The sequence below is a fragment of the Pseudopipra pipra genome, chromosome 2 (genome assembly GCF_036250125.1).
Source record: "Pseudopipra pipra isolate bDixPip1 chromosome 2, bDixPip1.hap1, whole genome shotgun sequence".
Lineage (NCBI taxonomy): Eukaryota > Metazoa > Chordata > Aves > Passeriformes > Pipridae > Pseudopipra > Pseudopipra pipra.
Window position 1 is genome coordinate 42,784,098 of NC_087550.1, and position 9,950 is coordinate 42,794,047.

The window sequence follows — 9,950 nt, forward strand, 5'->3', positions numbered from 1 at the left end:
CAGTGCAGGCAAATGTGAAAATAAGATGACACTTACCCCTAAGGCACAATGACTAAAACGTGTGCCGGAGGTCTTAGAGAAAAAGACACATAACACTACAATGAATCACTGTCACTAAACTTACTTCATATCTGTGTTTTACTAGCATGTTTAGCACATTCATGAGTTACCATGAACTGTTTTCTGTTTCTCTGACTGATAGATGAGTTGTCTGGATGATCTCTTGTTTGAGTAAACCTGGAAGCCCTCTCTTAGACTCCATTTTACAGCCAAATTTAAAAAACAGCTTCTGGGTGAGTTGGTTTTGGGTTTGAGTTTTTTGGGTTTTGGTGGTTGGTTTTTTTTTTAAGAAAAAGAAAGTGTTTGCCTCAATTTTTCACAAAGTAACATATTAGAGGCTGAATAGATTGAGAGACTGAATATGAAGAATACTGTCTATTTTGTTTTACTGTGTCTGTCTGTTTTTCCAGGAGCTTGTCTTCATCCTTTCCCTATCCAGGACTTTAGCAGGGCTGTCCTGCGATATTTTACTGTCTTCCAATGTTACTCCTCCTATATGCTCCCCTGTCTCTTTAACACATTATATTTATTTTTCCCCTTCAGTAAACAGACCATTACTGCTGTTAGGAATATCACTCCATAGAGCTCATTATTAATTTCCTAAGTCAGGTTTCCACTTGGCAATGAGGCACCCAAGTCCTTTGAGATGTCTTGTCCATTGCCAGTAACAACTGAGGATCCCCACCAAGAAGGATTCAGAATTGAGCAGCGAGAGCAATGCAGCCACTGAGCACCATGTCCATGGAGTGGTGTGACCCACCAAGGGCATGGGGCCAGTAGCCACAGCATGGAACTTCCAAGCCTTTTCCTTGCCAAGGGAATGCTTTACTCAAAGAAAACTTGGTCAGATGAGGTGGAGAGTTCAACTTTGCTGATGCCTGTCATAATTAGATATATTAAAAAAAAAAAAAAAGACAAAAAAAGAAAAAAGGAAAGTATATGGGAAAATGCTATAGCAGAGGGAGCTGACTACAGTTTACAGTTCAGATGGTTGAAAAAGGAATCTCAGGGTATTGGTTTACTGTCTCCACAGTAACTTACTCTATTGTCTTATTCCAAGAGGGTAGATGTTGCATGACTGCTTTGACCATAGAGAGCAGCCCTGGGGAGAAGGACTTGGGGATGTTGGTGGATGAGAAGCTTAACATGTCTCACTCATATGCGCTTGCATCCCAAAAAGCCAACTGCATCCTGGGCTGCATCAAAAGTACCATGGCCAGCAGGTCAAGGGAGGTGATTCTGCCTCTCTGGTCCGCTCTTGTGAGAGCCCACCTGGAGTGCCACATCTAGCTCTGGAGTTCTCAGCATGGGAAAGGTGTGGACTTGTTAGAGCAAGTCCCACATCTAGCTCTGGAGTTCTCAGCATGGGAAAGGTGTGGACTTGTTAGAGCAAGTCCAGAGGAGATCCACTAAATTGATCCCAGGGCTGGAACACCTCTCGTGTGAAGACAGGCTGAGAGAGTCGGGGTTGTTCAGCCTGGTGAAGGGAAAGAATCCTGGGTTAGATCTAAAAGCCCTGGGCAGATGTCTCAGATGGCCTAAGGCATCTCAAATGGTACCAAGTGCCTGTGGGAGAGTAACTGAATTGTGTCCCCTAGTCTGTTCAGCTGAGTTGTTTTCAAGCCTCCATTGACTAGATCTCCATGGAGTATGAAAAGACCTTAGTCACATCATTTTCCTATAGATCTCTTCATTTATCTATCTTAATGATAAACTGGATAACACCTGTATTTGTATGTTCTAAAATAATTTCAGTGTCAATGTAATTTTTGCCTAAAAGACCATGGAGAAAAAGACTCCAGGCCAATTTAGTGCATGAGATAAGATAAAGAGAGCAGGTCCTTTAATGAGTCTGTAGGCCTAGAGGAATACATACCACATACTCGCCCTCAGATAATGGTTCTATGATTTTACAATAAGGTCCATCCAATCCCAGTTTGTCCACCCCTGTTTCTGCCCCGTTCTGCTCCCCAACACGCCCCTTCGGGAATTGGGTCTGGGGGCGTTTGGGACCCCTTCTTCCTCATCTTCATCTTCTTCGCAGCACGTACAGTTCCTGGAGTTCCTCCAAAGTTCTGGGCTTGAAGGTTGCTGTGTCTGTGTGATATCTTCTGGTTGAGGCCTTAGGATGTTTTTCTACAATTCTACCTTGAAAAGAAGACTAAATACACTAATGGAATTTTAGAGGGATTGATATGAAATGGGGTAGTAGGGTTGGGTATGTGTTAACATTATGCTACAGGGTAAGGGATATAATACAGCTGCATTAAAATCTACATGTGCTACACATCTACTTCTAAAATCTATAAAAACTAAAAATTAAAAAAAAAAAAGCTCTGAGGCATAATAATCAAAAGCAACTATTAACATTGAAACTCACAACAATATTAGACTCATCTGCAAAATAAGTGTCATCTGAGCTGGTGTGAATCACACTGTAAGACCAACCTGTTTTGACATTCACTGTTATATTAGTAGTTTTTTTGTTCTACACATTCAGCCCTCCCACGCTGGTTGTGTATTCTATTAAACACCTATTAAAGTTAAAATCAGTACGGACTTGCTGGGTTGTTTGAGGACCTCTCATGCAAAATTAGTTTTATACCACCAATTGTTATTGCTGAATTTCACCTAGAGACTATCCCGGGAGCTGAATGTACATGTTCTGAATTGAATTTGCCTCAGTGCAATTGAGAACAGAGCCTGGGGAAAGGAGTACAACTTTATATAACTGGTCGTAATCATTGCATGTGGTGAAGGAGGAGAGTGGTACCTGTTCACTTCTGTTCCTTAGTTATTCTGTACTGCCTTCTGCTCTGAGGGGATGTTCAAATGAAGAGCAAATATTCTTTAATATTCAAAGTATAAGTAGACCTTCATCCATGACTAGAAAATTACATCAGAAGGGAACTCCTAAAGCTCTCAACCTGCAGAATTTACCTACCACACCAACGCCAAAAGCAAGGCAGACTGCAAGAAGCTGCAGAGATTTGTGGTAGGCATGGATTAATTAACACTGGTACAACAAAATGTGTAATTGGCATGCAACAGCAAGTTTAACTTCAGCTGCAACGTCTAAGGGTAAGAAGTCACCAGTGGAATTATAAATAGAAATTTAGGGCCACTTCCTTTTCTAAATGAGAGGAGTGTCACAGATCCCAAATAACTTATTGATTTCCTAACAATTGCATTGAATGTAAGGTCAGGCAAGCTGAAACTAGTAAATAGGAAACATGGAATAATCTAGATTGGAAGGGATTTCTGGAGGTCATCTCCTTCAAACCTCTATTTAAAGTAGATTGAGCTTTGAAGTCAAATCCAATTTCAATGTTTGAGAGGTTTCTCAGTGTTAGTCTATCAAAATTTTAGCATCTCCAGTGTTGAGATTGCATAACCTCTCTGGGAAACCTCTTCAAAAGTTCTGACCACCCTCAATTTCTTCCTGAAGGCAAAATTTTCCTGAAGTTTTTGTGGCTGTTCTGCACTGAGAGTATATTCAAAAGTAGCAACATGTATCCCAAGCTGCTTACTTAAATGAAATTTGTGTAGCTGAGCTCACTGTAACTGGACCGGTCAGTTAGGAGACTAAGGCACGCTATCATCATACTTCAGAGGAGCGTGCACTGATGTCAGCTTTTCCTTATGGCTAAAACAAGGATTCATGCCCCTAGCTCCATCACCTTCCATTAGCACCAAACATTAAAAAGTTTTAAAGGCCATACCCTGAATGTCTTTTTTAAGTGATATATCTCTAATAGGTCTAAAGACCTTCAAGAAGGCTAAACTGTTGAAGTGGACTTTAAAGTGCTTTAAGATAAGTTATACATTTTGTTAAGTCCTTGAAAAATAATCATATTACTTTTCAAGTTATTTTATGTTTTAGCTATTCCTGTAAGGATCCCAGTGCTAAGGCCCCAATTCTACCTAGCCTTATGCCTGACACTAATTGTTTAAATCCATGCATAATGGATGTAAAAATACAACCACTAGTGTGGATGGGAAGATCTATCTTGTGAGATTTTTAAACCCATTTTGGTCTAACTGTGTAGAAATTGTGGAGAATTCGGAAGGTACAAGGCTTCAGCAGTTTAAATCCAGTAATGCTATTAAATGAGTCTTTCTACACATTACAGTAGTCATTGAGTCCATAAAAATATAACAGAGATGGTGTCTTCCCTTCTTCTGCAGTGCCAAGATATATGAGATACTTTCTATTCTTTGGTGGGCAGACTGCAAGACTGAAAAATTTAATATTTTACCTGTATTGTAAAAGGAACACTTATTTTCTGGCTACCTACAATACTGTGAATTGCTGTAATTTCCCTGACATTTCTAAAACAACTATAAGAAAAAAATGCTTTTTTGGCTAAAGGACAGAATCAATATTCCACAAAAAATTCATCTATTAAAAGCTCCATCACAAAGATTAAGAAATAACTGCTGGAAAGCTTATAGTAAATGCGATAGCATTCTGAGAACATCTGATGATATTTGGGGTGACACTCCTTGACTTTAAACATTTCTAATTTAGCTATCTAGGAACTTGGAGGATACAGTATGTATAACTGATTTTAGATAACTATTTGTGGGTAGGATAGTCATGCCCTAACAATCTTTTCTGAGTTTTGTTGGAGAAGACAACCTAGAATGACTCACTGAAATGCTGACATTTGCAGATGCCTACATTTGGCCAGATGACTCCTACTCATGATGACCTAAGTCCAGCCATCACATAGTGAAATGGAGTGAGACTAGCATGATCACAGCATCAGTGAGACAGGGAGACAAGAAAGAAGTTGCTACCATCTCTTCCAAACTGTATGTTTATGACCTTCAGCTACAGAGTACCTGATGCCTAGAGGTTGGTTGTTTGCCACTCTATGTGTAAACACACAACTATGGACTCCCTACTGCTCTCATAGCTGCTATTTAGATAACACCAGCCCCTAGAGATGACTGCATTTCCTCAGCTTCAAAATATTATGTTGGTGGGCTCATGTTTTATTAAAATTACCATTTAATCAATATAAGCCACTGGTAAGCTGGTGGGAACCCTGGTTACAACAGCAGCTGGATGCTCTGAAATCTGAATTCTCAAAGGAGAGGTGAGAGAAGGTGGGAACATATTTCCCTGTTGATAAATGTATCTTCAGCAAACCTCAGGCATGGCACTTTGGATCAAGAGGGCTGAAGGCAGGTCAGTGCAGCCTGAGGACCTCTGCAGGTACTATGTACTAGAAAACTGTGGATTTAACTAGGCACATTTGCACCACAGCTTGAACTTGAACCTGCATCTCCTACAGCTCAAGTGAATTAACTAATTTTTGGTAATATAGAATTTGCCATATTCATATTAGTCTATTAATGCTTAATTATTCACACCAAGTGGAATGTCTACAGAAGAAAGACCAGCCAGAGGCAGAATGGTTTCCATTCTCATCACTGGAACTATTCCATGGATCAGACCTAAGATGGTAACAAATGAATTGAAAATACATGAAAATGACATCATTTATATGAAGACTAGATATCAGTTCACTTTACTTCTTAATTTAGGGAATATTAAAACTCACTCTAATACAGAGCAACAAAACAAAGTCACCGTATGAAACACTGAATTGCGTCATTCTCAAAGAAAATGTACAAAAGTGCTTCCTTTTAAAACAAGAAATTATGAATAATATTAGAAAGAAATGCTTGCTGTTTCTCCAGAGATGTTTCTGAGTACAAGGAAGCTGTAACAACCCTGAGGAAGGAGGCTGTCAGATAAGTTGAGTTACACTGATAACTGTGTCAGATTAAGTTAGGTTTGATATTTTGCAAGTGTGTGATCAGTTGCTGAGGGCTTTGAAGTGGCAAGTGTGATGCAGTCGAGTCTGAAGCTCCTGTAGAGCTCTTGAACAGAAGAGGAGGTTTCTTTCTTAAACACATGGGCACAACTTCTAACCTGTCTCCTCTTTCTCCCCATCAAACAGAATCCATTTCAGGTGAGAGAGTGCAGTTAAGGTCACTGCTTTCAGACAGGTTCCTCAGTGCTAAGAAGGCAAGAAGCTGATGTGGAAATGCACATGCTGCATCCTTCTCCTGCCGTGTTATTTCGTCATGGCAGCATGAAAGAAGGCTGTAAGACATCTAAGCCATTAACAAGTACAGCTGATAGGATTTGGTCCATTATGCTGATCTACTTTCCCATGCATTCAGACCTGTCCACCTGATTACCGTATCCTCTGTTAGGAACTGAAAACCAGGAGTCACTGTGGCATTAAATTAACATAGGAAAAAAGAACTGACAAGCATGAACCCATTCTTTCTACTTAGGTCAAATTCTGTGGCATGTTTCTACAGATAAATCACAGGAGTCCTGACCCAAAGAGGAAATTGGCTGATGCTTCCACTCAGCATTGTTGTAATCGTGTTGTTTTCTGCAGGCCACTGAAGCTCTTGGGGACTGTGTGTGGTCAAACAGCATTAGCAATTTGTGGTTAACCTGAAAAAAGGTCTCTGGAGATTTTATTCCCACAGGCAACAGAGGCTTTTCATTTTCCACCAGAATAGTGAGAGTGAAGTTCACCCAAATCAGGCATACTGTCTCATTGTGTTATGAGTCTCAGTAACAGTCAATCTACAATCCACAGACAAGTCACTTTATGGGATGCTCATATGGCCACTTGTGGATCAGCAAATTAGTGGAGCAGAAAGCCCTTTTCCCAGGTGCTTTGCTTCAGGTCCTGTTTCTGGTCCCATCCATTTTTCTCTTTCCTCCCTGCTGGGCCACCTTGGCCCTTTTCCCTGTCTGTGAGATTCTAGATTAGAATTCTGCCCTGTCAGGCATCAATGGGCTATAGCTAGGGAGGAGGAAAGGGATTGATGGAAATGGAAATTTGAATGGATGAGCTGTGTACCTGCTCTACTTGTTGGTCTTTGGCTGCCTCTCCTCTCTTACAGCTCTCCTGCTGCCCCACACACTCTCTTCATTCTCTTTTTATATTTCAAGCCCCACTAGAGCTCTGGTCTCCAGCATTTTCCTGTCAGGGCTCCTTCTGTCAAAGCCTGGCTTGCTGCTTGGTCATGAATTTCCTTCCCTGTCCCTACATCAAAACCCAAGGCTTTCTCCCACCCACTGGGGTTTCTTCCACTCTTGCAGCTCTTTGTGTCAAGATGATAAAGGCTGTGATCCTGTCACAACTCAGCCCACCCTTTCAAGGCAATATAGTATCTCCAGTCCTTCATGACAGCTAACTTCAGACTAACTTCTAAACCTCAGACTACATACAGTTGTGTTTCCAGGACTCTTCCCAACTGAATCATGTCCATCTTGAAGTCCCATACCAAAATCTTGCTCCAACTCAAGCCAGATGAGTCATCACAATTAAAGCACAAGGATTTCTTTTCAGGTTCATTGCAGATAGAATCCCTAAATTTTATATTTGTTTTATCTGCAGGAATAGGAGCACGTTGGTGCATTTTCTTTGTGAATTTTTTCAGTAAAGCTATTCAGACTTCATTCTGCACTCCTGAAGTGGATTACTCCTACTTAAATATACAGGTTTACATTTGTCTATCTTAAATTGCATTCTATACAGTTTTTCTATACTATTTATCCAATATGTTAGCTTCACGTAAAACTTTTCAACATTTCATACAATATAGAAAATAATAATGGAGAAACAAAGGAAAAAGTACATTTTAATATTGAGAAAAATTGTTTATTATGAAAAATTACAAGCTGGAATGCTATTAATATTTAGTACAATAATACCTCATTCAAAGGTTTTCTTATTAAAATGATGATTTTCTGCAAAACATTGCAGAAAGGCTGCATTTAAAATTGTCACTTCAGAGTTTTTTTCAAAATTATGGTAATTTAATGTTTTTGTGGCATTAGCAACAGATGATGTTGGGTTGTTATAGTGATAGAAGTGATGTGGTGACTTTGTGGAACTGACTGACATTACAGTGACAGTTTGGGAACAGTTGCTTTGTTTACGAGCTTGCCTTTGAAGAAAAAGACAGATGAAGCTTTGCAAATCTAAAGTTTTCTGGGTATAAAAGGTCAAAACTTCTCTCTGACCAAATCTACAGCTGAAAGATAAATATTTCAACAGTACTTCCTCAGGCCCATTTACATTAATATCCATTAGGAAAATAAGATTTATACCCACACATTAAGCTTGTAATAAGGGATAAACACCACAGTTTAGTAAAGCTGATATATCTGAAGTGTTTCCCAGAAGCTGGAAAACAGAAGTAATTTCTGGGCAGAACAAGTATTTTTTCTTTCCTGGTTAAGTATGAAGTCATCAATTGGAAAACTTTATCTTCTGTTTTTTATCTTGGAAAAATGTCAAAATTAACTTTAAAAAATACTTATTCAGTAAAAGGATGCTAGGACAAAAAAATTTCCCTTTCTAAAACATCCTTTCTTATGTTCTTAGTCACAAGAAAGAAAAGGAAAAAAAAAGACTTGTACGTTTTCCAACTACGGTATTGAAATTTTTATAGAGAATCAGCGCATGCTGCTAGGCAACATTTCAGTCAATGTGAAGACTGATGTCAACCCACCAAAAAAAAAAAAAAAAGGAAATATGCCAAACTACCATTAATGTCCAGCAGAAAATGTGCAAGTGAAATAGAAACAAAAAACTTTGGACAGTACTTGGACAAGTCCTTGGAATGAGACATAGAAAGGCTAAATCTTTTGTGCTGAGCTGTTCCTAGTGGTCAAGCAGAAATCCAAACATATTAGAGCAAATCCAATGGAGGAAGACTGCTCCAAGGAAAGAGAGAGAACCTCCGGAAACACCAAGTCAAGAGCTGTGTACAAAGGCTTGAAGGGGACATACAGACACTGAAAGGACAAGACACAGTGGAGAGAAGTAGCAACAACAGAAATCCAAGTTACATATTTGTAAACAAAATTTTTACAGAAAGGTTAGTTAAACATGAAGACAGGCTCAGAGGTACTGTGGAGCCCCCATTCTCAGGGGTAATTAAAAGTTCCAGGACACAGTCCTGAGCAACCTGATCTAACACAGAGGTGGGATGTCCTATCTCTGAGTGGGGCTTGGTACAGAAACTTGCAATAGCCTTGAGCATCTTGCTCAACTTAAATGCTATTCTGAACATATTTTTCAGTGGAGGATTGTTTCCTTCCTGTCACTGGCTCTGCAACATCAAACAGTATTTCTCCTGGACTAGACAACCTAGAATGAGATAGAAACAGTTGTTTTGTGGCCAAGCAGCTCCTACATAGTGAATCAAAGAGAAAAAGGCAGCATGACTGGCTGACACAAGACTTTGGGGTCATTATAAAAGTACATTCCCTAAGTGCACTTTTCTGACTTTCAAACCCTTTGTGGCCTATGTGGCAGCAACGAGTCAGAAAGATGAAGGAAGCAACAAGTTTCCTGGGACAGAAGGACCAGGTTGCTGAGGAGGAGGTTCATGCTAAGCATGTGGTACAGCAGTGTGTTCTGGGAGACGATGTGGAGGGTGTGATTTAAGGTGTTGATCATACACAAAATTTAACAATCAACTGCACACCCACAGATTCTTATTTGTCCATCCCAATGGGGAACTGGCCTTCTTCCCCAAGGATTAATCATGTTCTTGGTAAAAGTATATTATCAAAAAGATGAGACCATATATTAAAACTTTGCTCTTTATAATGCCCTGCTTCCCCACAGCTTCTTTGCACTCCTTTCATGACAAGTACCACATAGTTTCCAAATCTCTTCTCTATAAGACTCCCCATTTTGCAAGACCCATGGGTTGTTGCCTGGACTCCTGATGCCTACAGGCACACAGTTCCCTATATACAGGAAAGAGGGATACTTTCATCTCTAAAATTAGAGCTTTAAGGAAAAACATAGAGCCAAAGGAATGAGGAG